This window comes from Cuculus canorus, chromosome 6 (assembly GCF_017976375.1).
Source record: "Cuculus canorus isolate bCucCan1 chromosome 6, bCucCan1.pri, whole genome shotgun sequence".
In the NCBI taxonomy this organism is placed as follows: Eukaryota; Metazoa; Chordata; class Aves; order Cuculiformes; family Cuculidae; genus Cuculus; species Cuculus canorus.
In genome coordinates this window covers 3,744,069-3,764,811 of record NC_071406.1, presented here as the reverse complement: position 1 = coordinate 3,764,811, position 20,743 = coordinate 3,744,069, and the positions used below count along the sequence as shown (strand labels likewise).

Below are 20,743 nucleotides of genomic sequence, written 5' to 3'. Positions count from 1 at the left end.
TTCAAGGTACAAAATGTCATTAAGGGCTCAGGTGGTTAAAATCAACATGAAAAATACATGCTGCATTTTCCCTCCTTAAATGCAATAATGTAATCAGATTTCAAGTCATCTTACCTACCTCACTTGCAGCTTTATGGAGATTAATTAGTTTTTAGCCCCCAGTCACATGATCTTCTCTGACTGCCATTTAGCTACATTTGCTATCTGACTTGAACCTGTAAGCTGCCTCCAGCCCCAGAGGACAGATAAAATTTTAGTATTGGTTGCCTTCCTCCTTTGATTTAAAGGTAGATAGTTAGAGCCATAGTTCAATTATTCTTTGTTGTTAATTAGCTGCGTGTTGTCATCATTTCTTTGGAAAAGGCATGTGTTTGAAAGAGGAGAAGAAAAATGGCTCAAAAGTAGGAGACGACTTCTTTCGTGTGGCCCAGCTAAAAAGGTTATTCCCGATCAGGCACAGAGACATAAAACTGCTTTTAATTCACATCTATATCACCTCTTGCTGCTTTGTGCGTTCCTGGCTTTTATGCACCGCTAATCGATAAGGTTACCTTCTCACTTCAGTAAAACAACCTTACCAGAAAGGAGGAGAGGAAATATTTCAGCTTCTCTTCCTCAAGCAGGAGCGGTGTGAGTTTGTGTATGACCATCCATGCTCTGACTTGGCTTTTGTATTCTAAATTTTCTCTTTAAAGTAACCTCAATACTTATTCTATAACGTGATTTTTTATAAAGGGGATGTTTTATTCCTTGCTGAGAATGATTTCCCAGGCCATTTAATAGCCAAATAAATTCCCTTCTCCTCTTCTAAGTGTATTAGGTACTACAAATGAACAGTGGAGAAAACAGTGTGTAGACAAAATCCTACCCTTAATTCTGGGTATCCTGTTTACTTCAGTGAAATCCTTTTTCAAGTAGGAAGAGTACATTTTGGACCATACTGTGAAAAGACATGAAACAGATAAGCTCCGGGGGAAAAACAGAGGTTTGGGTTTTTTTTATTGTTGTTTGCGATTAAAAATTAAGCAGTAAATAATAAAGGGATTTGACTAGTATTGTTGCTTAGGATGGTGTATAACTGGGCTCCTCAGCAGCATATAACAAAAGATCAAAGGGATCTCTGCTTCACATAAGTAAATTGGTTCTTGGAGTAAAGGCACAAGCTTTGTGGGTTTTTCCTTAGGTGAGAGCTGGAAGTGAGTTAAGATAATGAAAGTGTTATCTATTACATGTAGAGAAAGTGTCAGAGCCAAAACCATTGAAGCCTTTAAACGGACCTTACACGTGGCTGCTTATTTGCCATTTGTTTCCTAAATGTTCTGTAATTTGCTCTGCAGCAAACATTCACCTTGGATAAATAGGACTCTGCTCAGCAATATTCAGCAGAACCACGGTGTTTCCTGGCTCCGGCCATGAAGGCTCCGCAGGATTTTCACTGCTCAGGTGTTGCAAAGCCTAATCCTTATTCAGGAACCAAAACGATCCACTTTCCTTGCCTGCGGTGTTTGGATCTCTGCCTTTGGCAGTAGCCCCAGACTCCTGCAGAAGATGAAGACATCCCTCCATGCCTATAGATGGAAAGGCGCCAACATGGATGCCATCAGAAGGACGCAGCTGAGCATATGCTGAGAAAATTGTGGCATCCATACTGTAGATGGGGAAGGGCTGACTGAACACACCAGTTTGTTGAAGCTTATGGCCCTGAAAAGGAAACATAGGTTTCCTGTAAATGTCATTCAGGGATATGCTAACTGTTATTTCCTGGCGCTGGATCATGATGCTTTCAACACATTCTGTTCCTCTACCTCTGCTGCCTGCATGCCTGGCTGTGCACAGCGATAGCTCTCCTGTCTTCTCACCTTTCCCTCCTCCCTGCATGAGGCTAAGGTAAGAAAGACTCGGGAAAAGTGAAGAAAAAAAAAGTCTTGGGATGGAGCACTAAGGGGAAAGAAAAATTAAAAAAAAAAGGGATGGTTCGGTGGTGTTTGCCTTCCCACAGCTGCCACCACCTCAGGTCAAGTGCGTAGCTGGTGTGTTTGGACCCCATTACTTTGATTCCATTATGAGTGAACTGGTCCCCTGGTGCCATTCTGCCATGGCATTTCATTTCTACGGATTGCTTACAGCTTTAGTGCTTACACTACGGTTGCTTTACTACATAGACTTAAAATCTTTCCTGAAGTACCTTCTGCAATATGAGTTGTCTCTTTGGCTGCCTACGTTCCTCATCTCCCTCCATTCCTTCATCCTTCAGGTACTGTTTTCAAGTGGAAATGTCAGCAAGCAAGATGTATTGAGAGAAACCGGAGCCAAGCATCGCTTCTGTACATCTGAGGGAGCAACAGCGTCTCGGCATCGCATTGTCCATCTTCAGCCGGTACCTGGGCCTTGCTAATCCATCCCTCCAGCGCAAAGTAATTAAAGAAAAAGAGGTAAAGGCTTACAAATGCATCAGTTTAGGCTGCTGAGGGCATTATTCCAAGCTAGGAGCATAGACCCTGAGCTTTTGTTCTGGTGATAAAGGGGACATGTTATCTCTATTCCAGCTCTGAGCTTTATAATGTGCTGATGAAAAGCAACTTTCTCTGCCTAGTGAATAAGGATCATTGTTTCAGGGATAATGAGGCTCCACTCCCTTTTGGCTCTCTCTGAAAGGCCAGAGCACTGGCGAAGAAACAGTGCGGCGGGTCCGCCAAGTGTCTCCTGAATGCAGTGGTGACAGGCGTGATTTTCACAGTTATCGTTAAATGGCATGTGAGTGGTTTTGTGCACCATATTATACTGTATCAACCCACGATAAACAAGCAACTGGCTACAGCACCACAACCTCCTACCATCAGCCCTTTGCCATAACGCTATTGTATTTGCTTGATTAGATTCCCCTCCTGCCCCCTGCACAAGTCAGGAAAAGAAAGAAAATAAAAACGCTATATTATGCATACAAATAAAAACAGAGCAGAAAAGTAGATTAGAGTTGGGTATCGGTATGCCGATTTACGTTGTGCAGTTGGGATGAGTAAGTGTTTTAATAACACGATAAAGAAGTCATGACAGCACAAAGCTAAGCAGATGCTCGGAACACATCAGGACAGCCTGGAAAACTCTGGTCAAAGCTCCAGGTGAAACCTGGTAAAGTTGTTGTGTCTTTGAAAAATTGACATCTTTTTTCCACCTGGCTAAGTATAAATCTAAGTAGTTTTATTCAGTGCTCTCTGTGTTCGGGAAGCTCGGACCTAACTGCTGACACATCACATTCACCAAGAATAAAGAACCAAAAAAGGTCTTTTTATCATGATTACTTTCAAGAGGTATTTTCATGAGCAAATGTAAACGTGGATTTTATGAGACAAAACCCACTCAGATTTGAAATAAAAATTGTGACCTGAAAGACCGCAGTAAGACTCCCATGGTGCTGGGCAGGAGAGCAGGGTGAACACCTCATTTTGGGTGGTGGTCCTCTGGACCAGCCAATCAGAGAAAATATCAGAAACACATGAAAAAAAGATGCAGTTAAAGAAAGCAAGAGCAGCACTGATTTCCAAGGAAAGCATAAGCCCAGGAGATACCAGGGGTTTGCTGGGGTTTGGTGGCCCATGGGGGCTCATTGGTGGCCATTCCCTGGGGTGTCTGAGCCTTCAGGGACAAAAGACATTACGTGTATTCCCTGACTTATTGTTTGAGGTGACCCATTTTGGATTACCTTACCCAACCTCCCAATTTCTCTTTGGCGGCTGGATGCTCAGCACTTCTTGTAAATTGGGCTTCTTTGAAATATACACTTTCCCCTGTTAGAAATACAAACAAATAGCAACAAACAGGCAAAAAGCCAAAGAAAGCAAGATTTAAACCAAACAGACCTACTTTACAACTGGCTCCGAGTGCGACCAGGTTTACTTTGAGTGGAAACATCTCCGAGGCAAATGGCAATGCTTAATACAAGGAGCCAAAAGAATTATTCCCGTAAGGATGCTCTTCCAGCCATTTCTAGATGCCGAAAAAAAGCACAATATTCCCTGTGTCACCCGCTAGGAATGATTGCTCATGTAGGATGAATTGTTTGATACCTTTTATTTACTGACGCAGTTGAACTGAGGACCTGGGCACTACTGGACCCAGTTCACTAATATTTATTGCACCAAATCCAATCTATAATATAGTGTCAGCCTTGTACCAAAGCAGGAGACAGTAGTATTTATGATTATTAGTACAATATTGAATCATCCTGAACCAATTACTGGTCCAATTACTGTGTCATTATTATCTTCTGAATAGGGCTTGATTTGTCTGTGATAAATATGATGCAATTAAACTACCTTTTTACATAATAAAACACTGCAGGTGTTTATTCTTAAGGGTTTACGGATACCAACAACCAATAGATTTAATTAAAAAAATCCTTGAAATAAATGTGAATTTCATTTAATTGTTCTAGCACTGGTGAATATTTTAAGACCATCTACCAAAAGATTCTCTCTATATAATCTGTCTTAAAAGCTATGCTAAGTGCACAAAAACAATGACTTCGGCTTTTTAATGTTTCAATAATTAATAACATTTCCTTAAAGAATGTGTAATTGGTCTGCAATAGTATAACTTAAGAAACAAAAAAAGTTATGTGGGTCAAATTGCTCCGTTGTGTCAGTGTGAGGGATAAAGACATGCTGGTTTAACGAACAATCTTATTAAATTCAAATTTTCTGCTCAATAATTTTAAATTTAATCTTACAGTTTTAGCATTACAGCCATAAATATAATATTGACTTAGCTCCAGTTTGGTACTATCAATAGATACAGAACTACAGTGTGCTGGCATTATATTACAAAAAGAAAATATCATTAATGTGAAACCCTACCTGGAATTATTTTGTCTCTCAATACTGGGGATAAATAGCTATAGCTTTAGCTATAAACCAGCCTAGGTCAATACAGTATAAATGTGTATGAAAACCATTGCTGGGCTGTTTTAATGCTGGTTTTCAGAAAGGCAAATTCCTTTTTTTTAGCTTTGCTTCTGGACTGACTTGTTGTGCAGGGTTCGAATGAATGGTGATGCCAATATTGCCTTTCTCCATCCTCTCTCCCATGACTGCATTCAGTGCTCTTCCATCAATGTAGAGTATATGTTGGATTAGTCTATATTCTACATGGACTGCAGTAATGTAGAATACCAGGAAAAATAACAGAACCTCCTGGAAGCAGGCCAGATGTTTGGGAGTGGATGTTTTTTCTTGTGTTGGGGCAGTAAAGGCACATCCAGCTGAGTCCAGGACAGGTAGGAGCTCATAATCCACAAACTTGGTTAAGGAAAGACAAAGCAGCGTCGAGCAGGAGCTCCAGAGGCACAGTGATGCTGACCCCCACCCAACTGGGCTCCGCAAAGGTAAAACTCCCTGGGCTTCAGGATCACCTACTGCCCCAAAATAACGCATGTATTTGCAGAGGATTTACTTTTTTTTAATCTAAAAAACCGTTTAATCATTATCACCTCGGTACTTCTACATACGTTTTCAGTTATCTGTACTCTTTCAACTGAGGGCATTATAAGGAGTTGCTGTGAGATGCTTTAGGTCATGGAATCTCTCTTGGCTGTCTAATACTTAACAGGAGTGCCTATGGCTGTGTCAAATAGCATTTCCCTACAAATCCCAGCAGTGGCCTCTGTTAGGAGGGCAGGACATGCACCCCGGCCGCCCACCCTGCACCTCTGGAACGTGCCTTAGTGCCTCTGCACCACAGCTTCACTCAATCCCTCCCATCCATCTTCCCTACAGCACGGGACAGGCTGAAGGATAAAATAAAGCTTTCGCAAAACGTTTATTAAGCAAGATGTAAGGTCAGGCTTTTAGTTGCAAGACTGGAAATGAAAGGTTATAAGCAAAACAAATATAAACATAATCCCAGTCTAAACTTAAACAAGTAGATTCCTTTTCAGTTGCTTAGTCCAGTTTCTCAGATCCTGAAGACATACTACAGCTGTTGGGATTTGAAGCATCCTAATGTCTGCCCCGGATCCTGATCCTATAGTCAGGTACAGGGGATGGGAACTTGGCTTCCCTCTTCCTCCTCTGGCCGTAGCTCTCGGTGACATTCACACTCTTTTGGTCTGTGACAAGACCTACTTTTTGTGAAGCGACTGCCGTAGGCAGGTCACGTAGACACTCGTGTCTTTCCTCCTCCTCCCTATCATCTCTCTGGTCTACTTCCCTGCTTTTCCTCAGCCCCTGCTCAGATCTGGGCGCACCTGTCTTCGCTCATGAAGGCGTTGGGGAATGCTGCTGCCTTCAATCCCACTTCTGTTCCTCATTCCCATCTCAGAGGTTGCCCTCTGGCCGTCCTCACCCATCCTTGCTCCCTGACATCCAAGTAAGGAGTAGCTCCTACAGCATCGCTCTTGCTGTGCAGGACCCACCCAGAGTTACAAGCACCACGCACGACGCACTGCTTTGCCATTCCCCTTAGGGCATTTGGCACCGAAACCGGGAGGAGGCATGGAGTTTAATAACATTTTTGACTTGTTTGCAAACTAAAATCAAGACTGATTAGGCCAGAAACTTCTGATGACAGGAGCGATTAAATAGACGAGGTCAGCTTGATGCCTAGCGTAAATCGGGGATGTTGCACTCTCTTTGATGATGTTGCTCTGATTTATATTAGTCACGGACCTACACTAAAGCGTGGATCAATAAACAGTGAAACAGAAACACCTTGAGAAGGAGAGCTAAATTAAAAGTGGGGGAAATAACCCCCCCCCCCAGTGAAATGGCAACCTAATGCAAGCATCCTGGATAGCTAATTCTGATAATTATTTCAAAGCAGCCAACACATTTGTGTTTCTACTGCAGTATTTCTGCCCTTAGGAGCGAGGGCTTGTATCGGCATTCGGCATCAGTCTGTGAGGATTTTATCCCTTGGATGCCTCGTGTCTGCCTTACAGCACTGGATAGAATAGCAGATCTCAAAGAAAAAAAGTATTAATGGATAGATAATTGCCCACCTTGTGAAAATTTACTAGGAACTTGATACTTTCATCATTTGTCACAAACAGCTCCACAGTGTAATAATATAAGAAGCATCACTGGTGCTATAAAAAAAGTGATGGTGCAAATTACACTTCTCTTTTGCTGCACGGTGCTAAATAGCAGGGAGTTCCCTTTTTTTTTTATTGCCAGAATTTCAATAATTGTAGATTTGCAGGGATCAATTGATAATTTGGAACATATGCCATCAATATTTCATTTTCACTGTATTTTTAAATGAAAGAAAGAAGTCCAATTTCACAGTGGCAAGATTAAAAAAAAAAAAAATCTCATTTTGTTTTCCTGCCTACTGTTAAGGAAAAAAGCTCATTTCTTGCAGCATAAAGGGATATTAATGAATGCAAAGAGCATTTTCCATATTGCAGAGTAAAATTTACTGTTCCAACCAAAGATATTTTATATAAATTAAGAGTTTGTTTAAAAAAATCGAAAATGGGAACTCAATTCTAGACAATGCTTAATTTAAACTAAGTGTTAAAATAAAAGCAATAACACTGAAAATAAATTAATGAACTACAATTAACTATATTTACAATAAGTGGTTCGGTTGGAAACACCTATTCCCTACACTGATAAAATAAAACCTGCATTCTGCAAAAGCTGAAATAAGTTAAATGAAGATGCTTTTAACAAGGTTATTACTTAAGCAGTGACAGGTTTACAGATTTTAGCACCATTGGGTTTTCACAGGAGCTACAGCAAGTGCTAAAATAACACACACCTTCAGGTTCATTAAATTCACCAGTGTGATGAAATAACTGATATTTTCCTATATTACTATAGTGCCTCAAAGAACTGACTATAAATAAGAAACACTAATAACAACTGTTTGCAGTGCTAAAACAATAAAATAATTCTTCCAGGCTTATGTGCAAAGGAAGAAATAAGTGTAAAGCCGATTGTTAGCATAGTTATATCTGGTGGCTTTTATTCCACCGGTACAGTGCCTTCAGCCATTTATTTATCATAGAAACGCTCTATAAAATGTTTTATCATTCATCGTGGCAGGAAGAAACTTGTTAAAAGGGTCCATGAAGAGGGGGCTCCGGTCCCAAAATATTTACTTTGTAATCTGGTGTTTATTGAAGCATTTCTAAAGACTGGCTTATGCAAAGAACTGATTTTTTAAAAGGAGTATTTCAGGTGATAGTAAATCCTACATTATACTCTGTTTTGGAAAGAACCAACACTGGACAAAGCAGATTTCTAATAAATCAATGGAGTATGGCCTTCGGAGACCTGGGAGACATATGGGCAGTAATAGAGTATCTCAGGTTGTTCAGTGAACGATTCCATCTGGATGAGGGCTCGGTGTTATTCGCAGCCTCTTTCTCCCCTAAAACACCTTCCATTTGCCCGCAGCCCCTGTCTCAAATGTCAGACCACCTGGGATCCACAGCTGTCGGGCTGAAAGCAGAGCTGCCGGGGCGGCCCCGTGCCGTGAGCCACCAGCAGCCACAGCCCCACTGCTTCCAGGAAACACCAAAGGACTTTGGGCTGCAGGGTTTGCAGTGGCTGTGGTGGTTAACGCTTCATTCCCTCATATGGAAGTATATATATATATTTTTTTAATACATATATTTTAACTTTTATATATAAACATGTGTGTGCTAACATATATATGCTAAAGAGCTGGAACAACTATTTCCATTTCCTGGTTTGGTTTCCCACAGGGTCGCTTGGGTGTCTCACACCGATGCAGGGCTATAGCAGGAGCGGCTTCACAGCAGTCAGAGGGTGCAAACCTCCTGTAAATTAGCAGAATCAACCCCAGCATATCACAAATCCGCGTAAATTTTGCAACAGTAGATCTTTCCTCTGGATGGTTTGCAGTTTTGCTCTCTGGAAGCAGTAAACTGCATTTCAGCAATACGTGTAGTATGGACGTGTGTTTGCACCGACTGGAAGGTTTCCTTGCATGAGTTGCGAGCAAGGTTTGGGTGGCAGTGATTGTGCTGCAAGGTGTGAAACCCAGCCACAGGGTTTGATCTGCTCCACCACAAAGCTGGTTGTTGTGAGGGGAGTCTGGGAGCACAAGGAAGGCAAGTAGTAAAGTTGCCAACTGCTTGCTCCCTGCTGTGATGGGGATTTTGGAGGATGAGTCCCGTCTATCCCTGTTTCCCAGAGCTCTAACGGTGCATGCACAGAAGGTGTGTTAAGCCTCTCTCAGCTGCCATCTGAGCTCCCTACAGCACCCAGTACCTAAAATTACAAGGGGAAAAAAAAAAAGAAGCCATGTAACTCCAGCTTGAAGATCTTCTAAGAGTGGCTCCATCCTTTCTTGCCAACCTGAACTGACTCTTTGTGTTTGAAGACTGTCTGCTGCCATCAAAAAAAACCCCTCAAAATATCTGTAATCCACTATTTTTGCTCACAACACAGGGACGGGCATGCAGCCTGTCATGCTCTGGAGGCACTGCTGAGCGTAGGGACTGCTGGACACGTATTTTGGCTAAGTAGGATGTGAACAGCACGTTGCACCTGGACAATAACCTTTTAATTTTTCTACATACTTCGTAAACCCCTTGTAACACCTCTCTGAGAACAGCAATATGACTGTTTTATTGGTGAATAAACAGAGTTGCAGTGATACTAAATGAGTTCTTCAGCCTCAGGCACAAAGTAGCTGTGACTGGCCCGTGAATGAAAAAAAAATGGTTTTCATCAGAAATTTTTCATCTCAGGAGTTGCCTTCCCTCCTTGATTTTACACAGCCTGCACTTACCGATCTGCTGAGGAACACGTTTGACTTATTAATTTATTTAGATCTTTTGTAAACCGTGGGAAACTTGGAGAGTGAGTTGGTTTTGAGTGCCTGGTGGTTGTTAATAATTCATGCTTCATGTGAAAAGAAAATTGATCAGAAGCATCCTGGAGAGACCAATCCATGCTGCCTCTGCGATCAGCTGAGACACAAACTAAATACGAGGCATGAACTAAAAGATTGCTAAGAAAAACCGCACAGACCCACCACAAGCGGCGTGGATGGCAAAGGGCATCGAAGAGAAGAGGAGCACGGTGTCCTTTGAAGCCTGGTCATGGAGACAAGGATGTGGGAAAAGATCCTGCAGCTAAAAGTGGTCAAAAGTTCTTACAAGGAGGACAAGAGCAGCTCTGTTTCCTGAAGGCAACACTCCAGATCAAATAGTCCTTTGTGGAAATGTTCAAAAAAAACCCAAAACCCTCATCCTGGGATGAGAATGAGCTCCAGCACCTGGGGCTGGATGGGAGGTCAAAGGAGGAGCTGTGGGGGACATCTGTAGATGCTGCAGTTGAAGCTGAGCCAGAGTCGATGAGACGAAACTGTTCTGTCAAATGTAAGAGTTTATATTTTCTGCTGAAAAAAATTAATGTTCAGAAATGATTCCCAAATGGAATTTAGGAAGTGTTTGCTGAGCTCTAATTTCATCCTGGATCCATGGATTCATTTTTTTTTTGTCTATGCTGTTGTTCCATTTAAAGGTCCATTAGAAATCACACATATCTGACCCAGAAAGACAAGAATTTCACAGTCTCTAAGGTAAACGTGCTGAAGCAAGGTTTCCTGGAGCCTAAGCCTTCACTCAGCTTTTCATCTGGGAATGGAGCCTCCTATCCTTGTGCTCACCGCAGAGGGAGCTCAGGAGAAGGATGAAGGACAGTTGTGAAGGAGGGTGCTCAGAGGGCACTGCAGGCACCTGCTCTTTCTGGAAGGGTTCCTGTTCCGGGGCATGTGCCGGCATTTGGATAGGTAAGTCATCATGTACTCGTAGAACACTTTTTTCTTGGATTTTTTTTTCCTACGTATTTTAATTGCTACAAAATAATATGCATATAAATTAATGCTAGGCGTACTTCTTGTCTGTGTAAGTGTGAGCTATATAGATAGAAACATGTACACATTTTTGTGTAGTTATCAGTATTATTATCCTACTTGTTGAGGTAATTGTGTCATCTAAATTCTGTCATACTCTGTTCTGGACAGTTTCATTAACTCTTCCTATAACCCTGCCACCCCAGCACCTATTTCACTGAGGAAAATCAAGATTAAATCCCTTAATTTCCCAGGTTCTTTTGCCTTTCTTTGCTTGGAAAAAAAAAAAAGAGATATTTATACCTACAGAGAAATGAGATATTTGACACTGAAAAACACAGCAGAGTTAATTATTATGATATAGTGAGGCAGAATAAATGAATTAGTATGCTCGTACAAATTATTTTCTATGTGTTGGCCTAAGAACTAATGATGACCATATTCCATGAATATGGCTATCTTCATCTTTAGTATTTTATATATATTCCTATTTTATATGTAGGTATGCTTCCAGCATATCACTCTGTCTGAGGGACGACCTTTCTAGTACCAACGTCAGGCTGCATGTTGTTCTCCACCACAGCCAGGCAGAGTGGGAGAGGAAGAAACTGTGGATACTCTGACAAACAATCTCTCTCTCTATTTACTTCGGCATCCAAATTAACAAAAGGAAAAAAAAAAATCCTTTGTAACAATGTTCCCCTACTGAATAGCTGAACATCATGAGATGTTTGAGAGCCTTCATGGTAAATGTAAGGGAAATGTCATGTTTTCACCAAGGCAAACAGACTTCATGGTATCTAATTTGTCAGCTTCTTAATGTCACTCTTATCTTTGTCATATCTGGGTGTCGTAAATTTTGCAACTTAGTTTTCCTCACCCTACTATGTGGCTGTTTTTCAAATAGTGGACTATGATGCACAAAAAGAAGGCCAAAAAATGGATTTTAAACTTCTTTGTCTTAAGAGAGAAGTCCACTGCCATCCTGAGTCAAATATACCCCAACATTATTAGGTAGTTTTCAACTGTTAGGGGAGGCCGCATTCCCTCTGATTGTGTACTGGTTTCACTCCAGAGACTAATTTTCCTCTGTGCTGAGCTAGAGCACATCTTTTTGGGCACGTCAGTGCTGAGCCAAACTACTGTCTGTGCTATCAAGGTAAATACAATGGCGACACAATTGTAGTCTAAAAACTTTACTGCTCCGGTCCATAAACACAACGGCTTCATACAAATCAAGCTGGTTGTTTACACCCCACAAACACTGTATGCTAAGCACAAAAACAAAATTGTTTTGCTCTTAACTTACCTGCACAAAGCACTGATGCGAGTCGCTGCATCCCCAAGATGTCAAACAAAGAGGAGCAAGCACAGCCTGGGCACAAGCGACTTGTCAGAGCGATAAACTGCCTCCATGGTTTGTCGGTCCTTGGCTGGTCTGTTGAGATGCTAGATGGGCTGCCAAGTCTAAAGCTGTTTCTAATGATTTGCCACTTTGCTGCTGAAAACTGAAGTAGGAGTAGGAACGTGTCTGTTTTGGCCAACCAGTAATCAGTGCTTGAAGGCTATAAGCACCTAAGTACTTTTTGGCTATTGTTGATTTATTTTCTGTATATTCCATTATTTTTTTCCCTCTCTTTTTTTTTTTTTTCTCCCTTGCAGATACAGTGTTTTCTGCAGCTTTTTCAGAGTGCTGTGTCTACAGGCTGGTATAGCAAAGACCACTGCTCTGTGTCACGCTCCCATGGAGCCCACTGAAGCTAAGCCAAGTCTTGTAAGATATTGCTCCTTTACAAAGTTCGGCTGTTGGTGTTTCCCGACACCTTAAAATTGTACATCACTGAATCCTGCAAAACATGCAGAACTCTTCTCCATGTCTAGGTCTGAATTGTTGCCATGAAGGTTTATCCTATCTCCATATACCCAACACTCAAACACCCTTCAGGAAGGGCTCTCCAGCCTCTCACCGAGTGTGGCGGTCTCTGCTGTGGATTTGCACAAGTCGTCTAGAAAAGTTTCACAGGCGAGGATTTGTGGGATGAAGGTCGGAGTAAGGGGAACCATACTTTCTGTTGCATTACTCTGCCTTGCGGTTCAGCTGGAAGCTTTCACGCATCTCATAGGCTGCTTCGAGCCCGTGCAGTCTGCAAAGTGGAAAAAGGAATTGAAGAAGCAAAAATAAATATTAAAGCACGTAAGAATTAAATATCACCTATTCAAACAGCAATTATGCCGTTGAAAACAAGATCACCACACCTGTACAAGAAAAGACAAGCAAGCCCAAAACATCTGTTTGGATCCACCTGCCAAGCACCTGTTCCGCTGTTTCAATGCCATTTGATTGCTGGAGATGTAGAGGCTCTTGTGAGGTAATGAGTGATTTTACATTATGCATGATTGAAAACAGGTGTTCTAATGCTGTACAATTCTGTGCATGAATAATTCAGTTTGTTTAGAGCAAGATCTTTAAAAGAAGTATGGTCTTTATTTTTTTTTATAAATATTAAGGTTATTCTCTGCAATGTATGGTGGCTGGTCTTTTCAGCAGGCTCACTGATGACCATTTTTGTATAATTTTACGGGTAGGAAATAACACTGTGAAAGGTAAAAAAAAAAAAAATAATTATACCTAAAGCACATAGGCAATGAAATTGAAAGGTTTCTTTAGCAAGAAGAGGGAAAAAACCTGTCACTATTTTAAGGGAGAAAGCCAGACGACTTTTGGCAATGCCTGCTGCTCAACAGTAACAAAACAGCCCAAGAACTTAATTATATAGAGGGGTGAATGTGCCTCAGGGATAAGTAAGAGCCTAGTCCACCTCTTGGTCTGAATTCCAGCTGAGTCTGAATACATTTAAGAATTTGGGTTGGTTTATTCTCTCTCTTTTTCCTCATGATTATGAAAAGGTTTCTTGCACAATTGTATGCTTTGTGCTGGTGGAAGATGCTGCAGACTCAACTCTTTATCTGCAGAACTCTTTCCATGTTGGGAACTGCAATACAAATCAGCTTATGCTCCTCACCATGAAGAATTCAGTGGCTGTTTGGAATCATCTCCCAAAGTTGCGGAAGAGGTAGTAGTCCAAACTGAAAGATACAGCTAAGCTCGTAGCAGTCCCTCTGCTTCTTCCCAAGGTAAGCAACACAACCGATGTGGCTTCATGGCTTCAGCCAGGAGAGTTTTGAGGCAGGATGAGAAGAGTTAAACCGACAAAGGTTTTCTTATCATGGCATATGTCTTACCCCACCTTGCTTCCTCAACCAGAGCTGTAATTTAGTTTAGTAACAAGGTTTGTAATTAGCATTAGATGTGACTCTTAGGTTTTATTATGTGACTCTTCCGCTAGGAGCTGTGCCGAGATCTCCCGTGCACTTCCAAGGGAAGGTCTGTCACATTGACCAATTCCCCTACTTCCATTGCAGCAACTCCAGCACCTTCAGGGGTCCACAGATGATTTGATGCCTGGCTTGAAACAAAGTGCTCGGAGCACTACTAAAGGGTGTTTCATACCTGATATGCCAGATCCTGCACTTCCCAGGACAGGCAAGGTTGAAAAGCAGATGAAGAGGTTGACAGCCCCACCAAGGTATTGTGGTGGACAATGTAAAATCTGGATAAGAGTGAAAGGAATGGAGAAAGTGAGAGTGAACAGACGCTTTCAGATCTTCCAAATGTTCATGTCCTGTCCATTGCTGCTGTTGATGCGATGAAGGGAGAAAAGAATAAAAGCAAAGAAAGGTGGAATGAACAAAGAGGAGATATGAAAGCAATTATTAAAGCATCCTGTGGAGCCCTGGGCTAATTAAAGAATGAACACAAATATTTAGGGTTGCTAATATATAACGTGAAAAGGTTTGGATTCAGTGGCTGTAGAGGTTGACGGAGTGAACTTCAGCACGTTGTGTGGGGCCAGATAATAGAAGGAGGAAAATTCAAGAATCCAAAATAGACTGGTGTGCCCCAGGACTTCACCTGGTAAACAGGGGTAGCTTAAACTCTGTGGCCCACGCTGTTAAGGAGATGTCAGGCCAAGTTCCTGCAAGACTTAATGAGTCTGTGAACAAACCTGGATATGCATGTAGGTATTTAGGGTTTAACTGAAGTGGCTTCATAATCTTTCTGTATTTTGCATGCAATATGTTACTTGAGACTTTAAATTTGAGTTTATAATATCTTATCCTTTCAGCTGCTGACAAAGTATCTAAGGTAATCTGACCTGCTTCACAGACCATGAGGAAAACCCTCATGTAAAGTGAAAAAGATGAATTACAGCGTTTTACAGAGAATTAGAGGAATTTGTCTCAACTCAGATCTTGGGTTAATTTCCTCGACAGGTGAAAGGGTGTTTCACCATGCTTTACTCAAGTAAGATTGGGCAAGTTTAATAGATGCAGTCCTACAGACCGAGGGACAAACTCTCCTCCCTTTAATACAGTAAGGGCCGATGCCCGTGTCATCAACAAAAGGAGCACTAATCAAAGTGGAGGAAATAAGGGAAGAGATCTCTTAGGGAAGAAAAGCAGCAAGGATTAAACATGATAAAACATCTGAAGTGTAGGGAAAAGGTGTGGGTTTTTTTTCCCTGAGATGATTAGGAACAGGAATACACCCTAGCAACCTGGGTCTCTGCAATAAGGACAGCATTTTCTTTCACTGGGAGTTGTTGTTCCTCCCTGCCATAAGCAGAAAATAGATGAATTTTCATTATTATAACATGCTGGGTAGCAGGGATTATGTGGCATCTCTCGGAGGTGCTGCTGCCTGACCTCCTGAGGGGTTATCTGTCCTGGTGCAGATGATGGGAACTCACAGTTCCCACTGAGCTCTTTATTAGACAGTACAGGGATAGGATAAGGGGAAACGATTTTAAGCTGAAAAAGCAGAGATTTAGATGAGATGTTAGGAAGAAATGTTCTGCTGTTCAGGTGGGGAGGCCCTGGCCCAGGGTGCCCAGAGCAGTGGGGGCTGCCCCATCCCTGGAGGGTTCCAGGCCAGGCTGGATGGGGCTTGGAGCCCCTGAGCCAGTGGGAGGTGTCCCTGCCCATGGCAGGGGGTGGGACTGGATGGGCTTTGAGGTCCCTTCCAACCTGAAACATTCTATGTCTTTACCTTTTCTTTTTCTATATACATGCAGTGATTTCTAAGGTAACTCACACCTGTCATGTTTACCCTCCAACTTCTTTGCCTTTGCTTTCCTTCCAAAAATTAACCAGCATCTAATGAACTTGCAGGAGATTTTCCATTGCTGACTGGAAGATCTAATTCCCTGATATCCCCGTCACTACGGCAGAGGGGGGACATAACAAGACACCTTCTCTAGCTACCAGTAGTCCCCTAAACCAGTACTGCACTCCTTTTTATTCTCAGTTATAATCGTGTTGAAACTGTCAAGTGTTGTTTCCACCTCTTTAATTTTCTTCTCGAACGAAATTTTTCACTTCTTTGTATGCAGAGGCTGCTGTGGCCTGGATCTCATCTTGTCTTCTAGTAACATCTTCCAGATTTGTTTTAAACTGATTAGACACTGCTGAAGAATCAGCTTCTCTCCCCCGGACAGTACAAAGCCAAGTGTTGACAGAGCTGGCTCCTGGCCATCAGCTACGTGATGACGCAGCATCACATCTTTTGACAGCCCTGATTTCGTTTGGGGCACTCTGAAACATTCACACACCCTGACGAATTAAAATAAAATAAATTACAGGGTGACAGGAGGCTGCAATTAAAAAAGAAGTGTCAGCTTGACCAGAGAGTTGCTTTAATTAAAGGACTTGTACTATACACTGGAGCAAAGAATCAGAAAGTTATTTCTACCCTTCTTATGTGACTGCATTTTTCCTCTGAATTTTGATTTTGAAAAACAGAAAATGATCCCTTTTATTGGGCTACTGAGAGAAATCATGGGGAATGAGCCGAGTGAATTTAAAATTCTCTCAGTAGGAGTAGGAAATGGGGGAAATGCTTGTCCTTCCATGACTAAATAACTTCCAGCGCAGTTTAGACACAGGGACACTGGTTTCTGGTACCCACCTGAGCACAGGGGTGCATTTAAGACACGAGGCTTGAATATATTTCCCCCACCTAGATTCTTTGCTGGATGGACTTCATCCTCTCTTTAAGGAAGATGAAGAAATACAGAAGGTTGCAATGCCAAATAGTACTTCTGAGGTTCATTCGTCCCTAAAGGTTAATAAATCTCATTAAGAAATACAGTGAAATGAAGCAAAGTTAACTCTAGTGTTTGAGTCTTCCCATCACACTGTCCTAAGAGATGTTCTGTGGTTTGACACATAATTAATATGTTTATTTTTCTTAGCTTACTTTATTTTTTCTTTTAATGGCCGTGACCATAATAGCCAAATATAAACATTTCATCCTGTTTTGTAAAAAGCCTATGGTCCATTTTATTACAACACTGTTACTTTCCCAGCTCCCACCAGTGACATGGAGTAGATGCCTGAAAAAAACAAATCTCTCCAAGATTTTCTCACCACTTTTGCTTGAAGCTGTGTTATGTTTACAACTTGTGGAAAATGTGCCTCTTTAGCCTCCTTCGAGTGTCACAGGAATGAGAACTGAGGTCTGATCTGGTAGCACCGCTCGTTGCTCCCTGGTGCTTCTCAGGGTTCCCATAATCCACCCATGAGGTTGTTTCAGTGCATGGTGTAAAGTCAGGTGCTGTTCGTCAGTGGCCAAGATCCCAAACACACGGACAGTCAGGTTGGCTCAAGTATTAAAGCTGACAATATTTCAGACTAATAACTAATTTTTTTTAATTTATTCACATCAAACCATTAAAACGTCCTCATTAGCCTAAATTACTTCATTTTTAACTTATGTGATGCCTCAGGAATATTTGTAAGAATTATTGGCTTTAGCTTATGCTGTTCATAACTCACTTTTTATTGACAGGACTGGTCAGGTAACTTCCACAGCGTTGTTTTTGGCTCCTTAGCTGGATCCCATCCAAGTTTACAAAATGCTTCTACAGAGATAACGGAGCACATTCCAATATCCTGTGAAATGTCAGCAACATATCCAGTGTTAGATGTGTAGTGATAACCTGGGTAGAGCTGCCAGATGCTTTAATTTCTTCCTCAGGAGTACCAAACACCCTGAAGATACCAAGACAATTCTGCCAGAAGAGGCGAAAGAGAAAAGAAAGGGAAAAATAGAAGGACACGGAGCAAGAAAGAGATGGTGCCCAAGCACTCCTGTTTGCTGCTCCTGATCCTGATGTTTACAATGTGGTCTTTACCTCTATTTCCTTATAAGAAAAGTAAACGCAACACTATTTATTTACACCCAAGAATGGTGTTAGTTGATGTCAGTACCAAACTTTCACTGTAAAAAGTACTAAATCATTTTTAACCCAGAAAGCCAACAGGGCTGCATCAGAAGAGTTGGAACCACAGGGCGAGGGAGGGGATTCTGCCCTTCTACCCCATTCTCGTGAGACCCCACGGGGAGTCCTGAGTCCACTTCTGGAGTCCACAGCACAGGAAAGGCATGGATTTGTTGGAGCAAGTCCTGAGGAGGCCGCAAAGATGATGCGAGGGCTGGAGCACCTCCTGTATGAGGACAGGCTGAGAGAGTTGGGGCTGTTCAGCCTGGAGAAGAGAAGGCTGCGGGGAGACCTTAGAGCAGCTGCCAGTACTTAAAGAGGACATACAGGAAAGCTGAGGAGGGGCTCTTGATCAGGGAGGGCAGGGGCAGGATGAGGATGGGCAGTTTTAAGGTGAAAGAGAAGGGATTTAGATCAGAAATTAGGAAGAAATATTTTCCTGTGAGGTTGGGGAGGCACTGGCAGAGGTTGCCCAGAGCAGTGGTGGATGTCCCATTCCTGGAGGTGTTCAAGGCCAGGTTGGGTGAGGCTTTGATCCATCTGATGCAGTGGGAGGTGTCCCTGCCCATGGCAGGGGAGTGGAACTGCATGGGCTTAAAGTTCAATAGTAACCCAAACTATTCTATGGTTCTGTGGGTTTTTTTTTAGGAAATATATAAATCCAGTATTTAAAAAAGAGTGCAACTGTAACTCTTATCTGAGTCCAATCAGCTGAAAAAAGCATGGCGATAAAATAAGATTTAGCAGAAGAATAAATTGAAAATGGCGAATAATACTTCTTTAAAAGGGGCCTTCTGGAATAAGTAGGTCTCAGAGGTATTTGATTTGGAATATGTAATCTTCTCCTGTGATATTTGTGAAAGTTATTCCTGAATGTTTAGAGGATTCTCTGCTTTTCATTATCTTTCTTTCTCTTTTTTTTTTTTCAACAGGGGCCAGAACCGTATGCTTGATTCTCAGTGATATATTCACATGGGAGGTATTCTTGAACCGGCCAAGGACACATCGTTTACAAGAAGGTCCTGTCAAGCATCCAAATGTCTTTGCTGAAGCTTTCATTTTAGATGACCCCACAGAATGTGAGAAAGCTTTCTTTTAGTGGAATAGCATCTTCTGGTCAGAGTTGTTATGTCCAGAAAGTCTGCTGTGCTTAACCCGTCGCTGAAATGCCCGGTGCAAATGAATTTAAGGGTGGAGGTAGGAATGACGTATTCATGTTTTCTCAAGAAAGATGCCAGGAGAGGACTCAAACCCTTGCTCTGATTTTTTCCTACGCACAGAACTAACAACCACTCTGGTAAATAAGATTTCTGAGAAGATCAGTTGGATGCTTGGGCCCTGCGTCCTGGGGAAATCAAAAGAATTTGGGTCATCTTCCTTTCTGGACTTAAAAATAGCTCCATTTAATGGTATTTGGAAAGTGTATGTCTTTGCATACAGCCTGACACTTCTGAAGGGGCAAAGTTTATAATTTTGGGTGGAAACCATGTGAAAGTTAGCTGGTTCATCGGGGTTTGTTTTGAGTTTTTTAGATTTGTTCAAACTCAAAAGTCAAAGTGAAACTCGAGGGATGTGAACCCGCTGGAATCAAAAGCAAAAAAGCGATGTGCCAGATCTCCCATGAACCAAAATCCACTTGGTTCTCACAGTTCTCGTCCAAACAAAAATGCACAAATATAAATCAAACACTGAACCAAATACCCTCTTTTCCTCCTTGTAGCTTTCATGGAAAAAATGCAGAATATTAAAAAGATCTGCTTAGTTTTGCAGCAGCAAATACCAAAATATCCCATGATAATTTGATAATTGGCAGTTAATAGCCTGATCTATCCTCTTTCATCAGTAATCCAGTCCTTTCCAACTAAAACTCTAAAACCCCTAACCTCTTCCTCAGTTGTACAATTTTACAGGGAAGACTCTGTGAGCAATTCATGGTCCTTTACGTTCTAGCTTGAAGAGCCAAGGAGGGAGACGGAGTTACAACTATATGAAAACTGTGAGAAGTATGATCGGTACAAAGACAGGACTCTTAGCCAGCGTATGACAAACTGGAGTACTGAGAAAACATTTCATGATATTTTCCTCTGTCCTTTACCTTCTTTGAGAACATACCATGGCTCAGAAATGAGAGAAGAAGAAAAAAAAAGAGAAAATCAATGTTTTTCAGTACCATCACTCATCATGTACCAAACAGTTTCTAAAGCCATAAAAAAGTGCTTGTCATGGAAGAACAGCAAAGGTTTCATTTGTAACTAAGACACACTTGTTTGTAATAACATGTGTGCTTTTAAACGTTGCCAAGGTGCTGAGGCTATCTCTGTTACACACAATTTTTAAATATGTAAGTGTTAAAAACCATAAGGTAATATGTAAGAAATGTTAAAAGAAAGTTTGATCAGATAGTTAAAATCCAGTCAAACCTAAGACAACCTGTTTATGACCTTTCTGTGCTAAAAGCTAAAAATGTCTCTTTTTTTTAACAAGATTAATTACTGTCACTTTGGGAGTAGTGAGCTGGACATTATTATATGATGTCAATTAATGATTAAAAAAAAGGTGGTTTGCAAATG

At 41.6% G+C, this 20,743-nt stretch overlaps 1 long non-coding RNA gene across 2 annotated transcripts in view; it reads left to right on the top strand.

Annotated features, from left to right (window-relative positions):
* The window catches only part of LOC128852578 (uncharacterized), a 45,584-nt gene that overhangs the window by 20,072 nt on the left and 4,769 nt on the right, over positions 1-20,743 (top strand). Inside the window, exons 3-9 of one of the 2 annotated variants that reach the window (XR_008450543.1) lie at positions 1,338-1,887; positions 2,255-2,432; positions 8,711-10,767; positions 12,493-13,199; positions 13,804-13,965; positions 14,254-14,417; positions 19,106-19,192. This is a non-coding gene — a long non-coding RNA (uncharacterized LOC128852578). The remainder of the gene's footprint in view (positions 1-1,337; positions 1,888-2,254; positions 2,433-8,710; positions 10,768-12,492; positions 13,200-13,803; positions 13,966-14,253; positions 14,418-19,105; positions 19,193-20,743) is intronic. The other variant, XR_008450544.1, reaches the window with a different exon arrangement.